General features: G+C 38.4%; 1 pseudogene; it reads right to left on the bottom strand.

The window, feature by feature from the left end:
• Positions 1–1114: 1114 nt before the first annotated feature.
• The window catches only part of LOC150042538 (vomeronasal type-2 receptor 116-like), a 41956-nt pseudogene continuing 30973 nt past the window's right edge, over positions 1115–12097 (bottom strand).

Below are 12097 nucleotides of genomic sequence, written 5' to 3'. Positions count from 1 at the left end.
CCAGCCATTGAAAAGCAAACTATTATGAATCTAAACTTCCCTCAGCCAATAGTCTATAAATCCAATACATTCTGATATAAAATTTAAGTGTAGGGCCAGGAGTTTGGCCTAGTGGTAGAGTGTTTGCCTAGCATGCACAAAGACCCGGGTTCGATTCCTCGGTACCACATACATATAAAAAAGCCAGAAATGGTGCTGACGCTCAAGTGGTAGAGCTCTAACCTTGAGAAAGTCCAAGGACAGTGCTCAGGCCCTGAGCTAAAGCTCACAACTGGCAAAAAAAATAAGTGTATTTTTGTATGGTGAGAAATCCAGTCTTGAAATTTTGAAGCCATATAGAAAAAGCAGAGAGTGAGAGGGAAAAGAAAGCATAAAAGCAAAAGTGACATGTAATGGAAATGGAAAGAATGGGGGTTGATTGTTCCACAAAAGAAGATTAAGGAATATGACAAAGGACACCAGTGGCTCACGCATGTAATCCTTGCTACTCAGGAGGCCAAAATCTAAGGATTGCAGTTCAACACCAGCCTGGGCAGGAAAGTCTGTGAGATTCTTATGTCAAATTAACCACCAACTGGAAGTGGTGCTGTGGTCCATTGTGGTTGAGTGCTATCCTTGAGCTGAAGAGCTCAGTGGTTAAAAAAAATAAATAGAAAAATATCCATGATCACATCTACTCAGAAGTCTGTGATCAGGGAGTCATGTAGTGACATAATAGAGAAATTAGGGTCACTTATTTTCACTGAAGTGATTCCAACAATATAAACTAATATCAGATGGCAAAAAGGAGTATGTGTGTATATATATATATACATATATATATATATATATTTAGGGTAGTCCCTCTATATTTTCATCAAACATAAATTTCTTCTTTTTTGTCTGTCATGGGGCTTGAACTCTTGGCATTGGTGCTATCCATGAGCTCTTCAGCTCAAGGTTGCCACGCTCCCACTTGAGCCACAGTGCCAGTTCTGATTTTCTGGTGGTTAATTGGAGATAATAGTTTCAAGGACATTTGTGCCGGGACTAGCTTTGAACAGTGATCCTCAGATTCAGCCTCCTAATTAGGAAGGATTGCAGGCATGAGCCACAGGTGCCTGGCTAAGTTTCTTTAAGAGGATTTATTTCTCCCAGTAAGTGTTTTGTCCCGGAAACCATGCAGAAAAATTCTATCTTTCCTTAAGAAGATGACGTAGCACTTGGGGGCAAAGATGCACCCTAGGAGCCCTGCACTGGAGGCCAAGATGGAGAAGACCTCTATAACCACCATGAACTTCCCCTTAGCACTATGATAGACAGGCAGGAAAGTGATCCAGACACTGCAGAACACCAGCATGCTGAAGGTCAGGAATTTGGCTTCATTGAAGGTTTCAGGGAGGTTTCTAGCCAGGAAAGCCATAATAAAACTGGCCAAGGCTAGGAAAACCAGGTATCCCAAGACACAGTAGAAAGCAATGAGGGAGCCTTTGTTACATAGAATGATGATGTGGCCATGTTCAGAATGTGTATCTATGTCAATGAAGGGAGGAAAAGTGCCTAGTCATAATACACAGAGAGTCACCTGGATCAGAGTGCAAATGGGAATGATGAAGTTTGGCGCTCCTGATACCAGCAGCCACCTCATCCATCTTCCTGGAGAAATGACCTTGAAGGCCAACACCACAGTTATAGTTTTGGCCAAGACAGAAGAAACAGCTACAGTGAATGCAACTCCAAATGTGGTTTGCTGAAGAATGCATGTAACTTCGTTGGGATGGCCAATAAAGAACAAAGAACAGAGAAAACAGAAGATGAGGGAGATGAGCAGGATGTAGCTAAGAGCCTGATTATTTGCCTTGACAATGGGGGTGTTGTGATGTTTCACAAAAACTCCAAGAACAACTACTGTGAGTGTGGATAAAGAAAGAGCCATGCAGGACAACACCATTCCTAAAGGCTCTCTATAAGCCAGGAAACTTGCAGATTTCAGGAGACATTGGTTTCTCTCTGTGTTAGCATACTGATGAACTGGGCACTTCACACACTGCTCCGTATCTGATGAGGAAGAACAAAAGCCATTAGTCTCTTCTCAGTACTTAAATGGAGATTAGAAAATCATTACATAAGGATGGTGCTACCATGTGAAAAGCAGACAAATGAATATTACCCAATATTTCTGGCCATGCTCTGTATTTTTTTTATTTGTTCATGATTCTACATGTATTTCCAAATTCTCACTTTTTTATTGTAATTAGTAAAAGGGTTACATGATATTTGCCAGATAGAAGGTGCATTATTTCACATACATTGATACCCTTTCACATGTCTTGGTACCCGTTTCCCTCCGCCCCCACACCCCCCACCCGTCTTGGTTTTCCCCCCTTCCCTATCAAATTTCAAATAACCAAATACAAATAAATTCAATATATCAGATAACAAAGTGAGATACTATACCAATATGAGATAACCAAGGGACAGCAAAGGAGATGAGAGACAACATAGTACATTAAGGACAACAATCATTCATTATATGGCTTTTGTTTCACTATCCTGGAGGTCCTTTCAATTAGCTTCACATTATATGTCCTTATGTATCAAGATTTTGCTCTATTGCAAATCTATGCTAGTAGAGCCCAAGGTTTCTACTGATTATGACGAATGAGGGAAACCATTGAGCCTAAGTTCCTTTGAGTCTGGCTTACTTCACTTAATATGATTTTTTCTAAGTCTTTCCATTTCCTAACAAATGGGGCGATGTCATTCTTTCTGACAGCAGCATAGAATTCCATTGTGTACAAATACCACATCTTGTTGATCCACTCATCAACTGAGGGACATCTAGGTTGGTTCCATATCTTTGCTATGGTGAATAGTGCTGCAATGAACATTGTTGTGCTAGTGTGACTGAAGTATTTTTACCCACAGTGACCATGAAACATAGATGTATTATTTATTCCCATTTCTAATATCAAAAACACTCTGTACCTATTCATGCTGTCATAGTAATAATCAGTCTTCTGTGTCCTGCTCAAATCCCTAATGCAAAATTATACATAGTAAAGTTTTCACTCCCTGGTATCTTTAAATCCAATATAAATAGGATGCCTGAAGTCCATTGCCACAATTAGACTAATAATTGAAGGAAGGAATATTTAAGGGTGCAATCCTAATACATAGTTATTGCGTTGTATGAATTTGGGAACACTAGGAGAGAGTATAAATTTCTAGCTAAGTCATGAACTTACCTGTACCATTAGCAATCTCATTCTCTGAACAGGGTGTGCAATCAAAGCAACAGGCAGGCATTCCCTCCTGAGGGGATTTCCTGAATCCAGTATCACAACTCTTACTACAGAAAGAGTGAGGAGGCTGAGAAAAATCAGTTATGTGTCAGTAGCTGTTCAGAATTTCACCTAAAATGCCCAAAACCATTGTTTTAAATAATATGATTATTAGGGTCGGGAGTTTGTCCTGGTAGTAAGACTTCTTGCCTAGCAAGACTGAGTTCAATTCCCTGGTACAACATACATAAAAAATCAGGAGGTGATGATGTGGCACAAGCGGTAGAGCTGTACCCTTGAGAAAGCCCAAGGACAGTGCTCAGCCCCTGACTGTAAGCCCTAGGACTGGCCAAAAAAATAAAGAACATACAGCCTCTTGAACAAGTGGTGCTGGCAGAACAGTTAAGCACCTGCAGAAAACTAAAGTTGGATCCTTCTTTGTCACATGGCACCAGGATTAACTACAAATGGATCAAAAACCTCTAGGTAAAAGCAGATACACTGAAAACTTCAAAAGAAGTAATAGGAGATACACGAGATTTCCTTGGCAAGGTTCAAAATTTCTTAATAAGGGCCAAGAAACACAACAATTCAGAGAAAGTCTGGATAAGTGGGACTGCATTAAACTGCAGAGCTTCTGTGTGGCAAAGGACATAGCTAGCAATTCACTAGAAAGCCTACAGAGTGGGAGAAGATCTTCACAAACCATACAATGGACAAAGGTCTCATATCTGAAATATATCAACATCTCAAAAAATTGAATCACTCCAAAACTAATCTCCAAGGAAACAACCATCCCATTAAAAGATGGGCCAAAGACTTAAAGAGAGTCTTCTCTGAAGAAGAAATAAGAATGTCCTATAGAAACATGAAGAAATGTTGGACATTTCTGACCATAAATGATATGCAACTCAAAACAACTCTAAGATTCCACCTCACTCCAGTTAGAATGGCCAGGATCAAGAAATCTAATACCAAGTGATGCTGGTGAGGATGTGGCCAGGAGGGATCAATACTACACTGTTGATGGGAGTGCAAACTCATTCAATCACTATGGAAACCAATATGGTAGTTCCTCTAAAGTCTAAACATTGAGCTTCCCTATGACCCAGCAATCCATTACTTGGCATTTACCCAACTGTCCAGAAACAAGGGCATACTATACCCATTAACACAACGATGTTCATTGGAGCAAAGATATGGAACCAACCGAGATGCACCTCAGTTGATGAATGGATCAACAAGATGTAGTATTTAGACACAATGGAATTTTATGCTGCTATCAAAAACATCGAAATGGCCCCATTTGTAAGGAAATGAAAAGACTTTGAAAAGATCATATTAAGTGAAGTTAGTCAGACTCAAAGGAACATAGGCTCAATGGTTTTCCTCATTTGTCATAATCAGTAGAAATCTTGGGCTCTCCTAGCAGAGATTTATAATAGAACAAAACCTATATAAATAAGGGCATATAGTATGACGCTAAATATACAACGCGTGATTGTTGTTCTTAATGTACTATGTTATCTCTCTTCTCTTGCTGTCTCTTGGTTATCTCATATTTTTACAATATTTTATCTTGTTTTCTGACATATTGTATATATGCGAATTTGGTTATTTGAAATCGGATAGGGAAGGGGGGAAAACAAGTTGAGGGGCAGGGGTGGGAGGAGGGAAATGGGGACCAAGACATGGGAAAGGTTATCAATGTTTGTGAAGCAATGCACCTTCTATCTGGTGAATATAACATGCCCCTTCTGTTAATTACAATAAAAATATATGGAAAAATAAATAATATTATTATAAAGTATATTAATTCTATGCACATAGTCAGTTAAATGACTACTGTCAGATATTCCAATAGCTTTGATCTCTGTCTAGCCTGTTGATTTGATGAGAAATGCGAGACCTTTGGAAAGTTAGAAAGTAGTCCTAGTGATAGGCCTTATGAAACTTCCTTGAGTACATTTCATTATTATATTTTACTCCACCTCATCTGAAACATGATTAGGTGCAAGGAGAATGAATAATCTTTGAAGATATAAATGTATGCTGTTGAGATCAGTGTAAGATGGCGGCGGTTCAATGTGAGTCTTTCTGAGATCTCTCCGAGATACCAGTTCTAGCATTGTAGGGGAAAGCTCATACCCAAAGATGGATCCTAAGTAAGCTTTAAGCACCACAGAGATCTCAGTCAGCGAGGAAGAAGGCAGAAAACCCACGCAAGAAGACATCGTGGAGCAGCGCCAGTTACTCAGAGCCATGGTGGAGACAAAGCCTAGGTCCTGAACCTGAGCAGACAGTGCTTCTCTGATGTGCAGACCTGTTGGCTCCAGACAGAGCCAAATAGAGCCTGTGTGAACCAAGAGCCGTCACCCAGTCATGCTGCAGTCCTGCCAGCTTCACAGAACCAGAAAATCCAGTAATTTGTGAGTACTCCATGGAGAAGTTTCTTCTTCTGCTCACAGAAAGGCATTGGGAAGGAATCCCCTCCCCCACCAGCCGAAAGCAGTGCCATCTTGACTGCTGGCAAAGACCCGGCTAAACCAACTGCACCCTGAGAAGTGATGCTAGCAGCGCCGTCATTCAAAGGGGCAAAGATTTCCCAGAGGCAGCTTAGAAGGACATTTGCCCCTGGAACTAGAAGAAGTTGATTCCCCTGGGCGGGGCCACAGTCCTACTAAACAAAACTGCTCCTGGCTCCACCGGTTTTTAAATTTTTTTTTCTGTGTAATCAAGCAAACTGATTAGAAAAACTGCAAAGCAAACTGCAAGAGAAAAATACTTTTTGATGGGTTTGGATCCCGAATTTCGTGGAGACACAACTTTCCTATCTGAGTCCCCCCCCCAAAAAAAAAACTGAAGAATACACTTTTTTTCTTTTTCTTTCTTTTTTCTTTTCTTTTTTCTACCCTTTTTCATTTGCATTTTTGTGTTCTTATTTTTTGCCATTTTACCTCCACTTTTTTTAAATGTTATGATCATTTTCTTTTTTTTCTCCTACTTTCCTTCTGTCATTGATGTCATTCCTAGAAACATAATGATAGCACTTGGTACAGACTGCATACAAGTGTTATTCAGAAATCAGACAACTAAATATTAGAGGAGTAAGTTGCCAGAATCCAATCAGGTTTAAATATTAAAAGTAAAATTACATACTTAATTCCTTAAAATTGTTACCATTAGATTCAACTTACCTCTATAGTTCCTATGGCCCACTCTACCATATCTTCATATAAAGACAGTTGATGACCATGTACATTATGTAAAGAAAACTTTCCTACATTCACTTCAAGTTGAAGACCTTCTGGAAAATTCCAAATGTTCAAAATGTCATACTGTGCCTCCACTTTCTTTTTCTCGTGCAAAATCACTTTATCTCCAGCAGGATTGTGAAACTGAATGTTCTTCAGAACAGTGTGCAACTAAAAAAAACATACATCAACTTATGGTAGAGTACATTCCAGAATTATGACTAAAAACCTGAATGAAGGAAAGCTCTTGACTGCCTTTAATTTCTGATTCTGAATTCAAGAATAGTTGAGAAAACTAATGAACTATCCAAGAATAAAATCTATGGAGGAATAAAAATAATCTTTTGCAATCCCTGTCACTCTGAAAAGAAGTAGAAAGCTTCCTTACAAAAGAAATTAATTCCATGAAAATAGTCACGAATGTGATAATTCTCAGTTGCCTAGCTACAGTTTTTCATAATATCTACTTTTATGAATGTTTGTAGTTTGAACTTGGTAAATTTTAATTTTCAAAGCAGACCAAAACTAGAACACTTTTGAAAATTATGGATAATTCTGTTTAGTAGGTCACCTTCCTTTCACTATTATTAAAGAAACTCAATGAGCAAAGGTGAATTTATAGTTTCAAAACTTGAGTTATGAGCATGTCGAGGTTATTTATAACTAAAAGAATGTATAGAAACATGGAATATATTTTATCTTTGTTACTGGCCTACTATTCCTTAAGAGCACATGAACACAAGTCTAATGTTCTTCAAAGACATTTTAGAAACTATATATTTTGAGTTCTGGGAAAATATCTGAAATATTTAATTTCATATAATAAAAAAGCCCTCTACGATGTGACTGCCTACATGGTGTGTGCCATCCAAGACAGAAAGCCATACCTGTGCAGGAGAAGGCACTGTTCCTTTTCTGTTTATCATTGTTTGTACTTCTGCTTGATGAAGAAGCATCTCATGGAGAGCCTGAACAACAGCATACACAGCATTGTATATACTGTAACTCTGTCCAGACATAGTAATGTCAAAAATATTACCAGGCAACCAATCCAAGGAGGCATCTTGAGGACAAGTTTCCCATGTTACGCAGTCAGAATCTAAATCTGAGCAATTAAAAGAAAGAAACCATAACCTAGCAAGAAAAAAGTCTTCTGGGTATTTGGAAGGGTTAACTGCCTTGACAAAATGCGTGAATTCAGAAATATATGGGTGATGGTGTGAAAAAATGAAAGGTACATGAAATGAACCTAGAATGAAATATCTCCTTCTGATGGTTAAATCCCATTGTGAATTCATGATACAAACTTTTCCTTTTACTAAAAATTGCTCAACACACATCATTAAATATAGTAGGGATTCATTATCACCATATATGATGAGAACATTTGCCGAAGATTTATTTATATAGTTGTAATGAGCCATCATTTTGAAGATATATGACACAGCATGGTTTGGGATTACTAGCTCAAAGGCTACACAAACTCTGTTCTTTGCCATTTCTTCTTTCAATTCAGGAAGAATCCACAAACCTTTCTCATCTTCTAAGGTAAACAGACCCACCCAGTTCCATCTGAAGTGAAGCAATAAGGAGACCATGGCAATGGGTATTGATGTGTCTTTTGGGGCCATCTGATAGAGAGCAGGAAACTTGGTATGGTCACTCAGCGCATGATCAAATGGTCCAAAGGTAAGCTAAAGAGAATGAAAATCGGATGGTTCATGAATAAGAAGTTATATAGGAGAGATTCTGGGAATATGGCCAAAGTTCAGGGTAAGACTTTCTCAGATCTCACCAAGATACCAGTTTTAGCATTGTAGCAGAAAGTTTATATCTAAAGAACAAGACCAAGTAAGCTGTAGTAGCACAGAGATCTTAGTCAGAGAGCAAAAAGCTAGGCAGCCTGCTTACGAAGACAGTTTTGAGCCTACACCAGCACCAGCAGTGGTGGTGGGCATGGCGGCAGCACTGTCAACATCAGTGTGGAATACACCAGTGGTACCGGCTGCCGCTGCCCAGAGATACTACACTAAGACAAAGCCACCAGAGTCTGAGCCTCACTTACCTGCAGCACAGACCAGATGACTACAAGCAGAAATCTTCAACCTGCCAGATACAGACAGAGGCAGACAACCAGGAGGAAGTGTGAGTGCCTCATTAAAACATTCTCACTTGGGCTGGGAGTTTGGCCTAGTGGTAGAGAGCTTGCCTAGCATGCACAAAGACCAGGGTTCGATTCCTTGGTACCACATACTTAGAAAAAGCCAGAAGTGGTTCTAGCCTTGAGAAAAATCCAGGGACTGTCCTCAGGCCCTGAGCTTAAGCCCATGACAGGCAAAAAAAAACCTCTCACTCCTCAGAGAACTTAATTGTGAAAATAAGCCCTTCCCCACCATTTGAGAGAAGTGCCCTCTTGGCTACTGGCAAAGACCCTGCTAGACCAACTAGCAGATATCTGGAGCCTGATAAGTGGTGTCAACAGTCCAATTCCTCAAAAGGGCAAAGGTATCTGAACAGTGGCAGCTTTGCCAGGCAATTGGTTCTTCACGCTGTTGGGAGCAAAGCAGATGCTGCTCCTACCCCCCCCCAAGTTACTCTCACATGAACTGACAAAAAATAGTGATTGCAGGCTATGTCAGAGAGAGTTCTGAAGCTCACCACTGACTCCATATAGAATACACCTCCATTAATATTGAAGCTTCCTAAAACACTCAAATTTCCCCTGCAGGACACATAAAGCTCATTGCCCTGCCAGTAAATTGACCTGGGTGGACAGTCTCAAAGATCCCAAGTCTGTAAGCAGAATCTTTGTCTCCATTCCTTTTTCTTTTCTTTTTTTTCATTGTGGATCTGTTCATTCACAGAATCAGTCACCAAAATTAGCAGCAGCTGTTCTTCATTAAGTACTTACATATTTCAAATTATATTATTTTTAACTCAGTCCCTGCTTTTTTAATCTCTTGGTTTTAATATTAATATTTCATAATCAAAATCATAATATTTCATAATCATGATTTTTGAAATCATTGATATATTTCTCCTTTTCCTTTATATAATATTTTAATTATTATTTAAGTTGATTTTTAAAAATTTTTATTCATTTATTTTTCCTATGTCACTATGGTCGTTCCTAGAAACACAGTGACAGCTCTGGGTAGAGTTTGAATAAAAACGATATACATATTGATACAGTCACCTGCTTTTAAACTCCACGTTCTCAATCCTAGTATCAATTGGGTAAGAACTCAGAACAGTGAGGACTCTCCCCACACCTTTTCTTTTTTTTATTTTTTGTTTTAGTTTTTGTTTTGTGTGTGTGTGTGTTCTGTTTTCTTTTATTTTGTTGCTGTTTTGTTTCTTTTTATCTTTTTTTTCCTAAATTGTTATCACTGAAATCTCCTATATCAACTTCTCTCTTCTCTATATATTCTTCCTATTACTCTTCTTATTTTCATAAGTTTTATGTACCTTCATCTAAACTTTCTACACAAATGCTCTACCTCTCTATCACCTTATGTCAGTTATCCTTACACAATACCCTTTCTGCATTACTATAATATTCTTACACTCCTGTGTTATTCTTTTCCTACCTCCTTTGTTGTCTTTCCTATTATTTTTCTATCTTTGGTGCTCTGCTCATCCTTCAACTCTTATAATGCATGGATCTACATTTGAAGGTTGTTGAGCAATGCTTTGTATCTAGGTGTTCAATTACACTCTAAGTACAAAGGAACTTAAATAAAATAGATATTGTACTAAGGGGCTTATTGTTTTGGTCATAAATTGGTCAACAGTGGTTGTATTAGATTTGTATGTAAGTGTACAAAAAGAAAGAGAGAGGGTTACCAATCTAAAAGAGCTAATACCTATTGTCAGAAACTAAAAAGGTCTAGGTTGGTTATATCTGAAAAATTATATACTTGTTTAGTATTAAACTTGCTCCCATCTTCAAATTGGCAGAACAAGAAGCTCAGGAAAATTGTCAAATCAAGGAATAGCATCTCCCACCCAACATAAACAGGCAATGGAGTAGTCAGTGGCAAATCTAGACGAGAGCCTTCCAAGTGCAATACAAATGCAATTGATAAACATCATCAAGGAAAAATGTGAAAACATACAGAAAGAGATAAGGGAGGAAACCACAGCTAAACAAGAGGAAACCATTAACAAGGTGATATGTGAAACAGGGGAAGCCATAAAGGAGGTCATAATAAAGGTTTTTCAAAGAAAAATGGACGAATTCATAGAATACAAAACAAAAAGCTGACCGAACTCCAATAGCTGTCCAAAGAGAATAAAGCTGCTATGCTAACCACTCAAATGGAAATCAAGGAGCTAAAGAAATCCATACATGATCTAAAAGAAGAGATACAAGGCATCAAAAATGAGCAATTAGAAGCAAGGGAGATGAAGAATAAAGAAGATAGCTTTGATAGCAGGTTAAACAATGCAGAAGAGAGAATTTCCAGGGTTGAAGACAATTTAGTTGTTATAGAGAAAGAACAGAACATAGGAAATATGAGAAAACGCTACAGGAGGACCAAGGTACAATTAGGAAGACTAATTTAAAGCTAATTGGTATAGAGGAGGGTCTAGAGAAAGAGGTCAATGGTATTGGAAATATAGTTCAGGGAATCATCTCAGAGAACTTCCCAAATATCCAGAAGGGTAGGCCCATGATGATACAAGAAGCTTTTAGAAACCCAAACAGACCTGACCAGAAAAGGATACCCCACCGACACATTATATTCCGAACTGGATCAATAGAGGCCAAAGATAGGATCCTAAAAGCAGCCAGGGAGAAGAGAATAATCACCTATAAAGGTAAACCAATCAGAATATCCCCAGATTTCTCAGCAGAGACCATGCAAGCAAGAATAGATTGGAACGATATAAACCATGCCCTGAAGTCAAATAACTACAAACAAGAATACTATACCCTGCTAAGCTCCCATTCATAACTGAAGGAACAATAAAAACATTCCATTCCAAGGAAAAGCTTCAACATTATGTAGCAACAAAACCAACATTACAGAAAATCCTCAAAGATGTTCTACACATGGAAAACAACACAAATGTAATACACAGAAATACATGGCACCTAAAACTCATAACATCTAAGTACCAAAAAACTATCAAGAAACAGGCCTTAATGAAAGCTTGTAAAAATGTCAGGAACTAATAAATATTTCTCAATCCTGACACTCAATATCAATGGGCTTAACTCTCCAATTAAATGGCATAGATTATCTAGTTGGATCAAAAAAGAGATCCATCGTTCTGCTGCCTTCAAAAGACACATTTACCCAAAAAAACAATCATCTTTTGAAAATGAAAGGTTGGAATAAGCTCTATCATGCTAACGGCCCCCATAAACAGGCTGGAGTTGCCATCCTCCTATCAGATAAAATAGACTTCAAACTAAAATTAGTGAGAAAAGACCAAGAAGGTTACTACATACTACTAAAGGGATCTTTCCTCCAGGAAGACATAACGATCCTAAATATTTACACACCCAATCCCGGAGCTCCGAACTTCATCAAGCAAACTTTACTTACACTGAAACCATACATAGATCGA

This window comes from Megascapheus bottae, chromosome 35 (genome assembly GCF_031878675.1).
Source record: "Megascapheus bottae isolate mThoBot1 chromosome 35, mThoBot2.hap1, whole genome shotgun sequence".
NCBI lineage: Eukaryota > Metazoa > Chordata > Mammalia > Rodentia > Geomyidae > Megascapheus > Megascapheus bottae.
The sequence above is the reverse complement of the archived record's forward strand: the minus strand, read 5'-3'. Positions and strand labels throughout refer to the sequence as shown.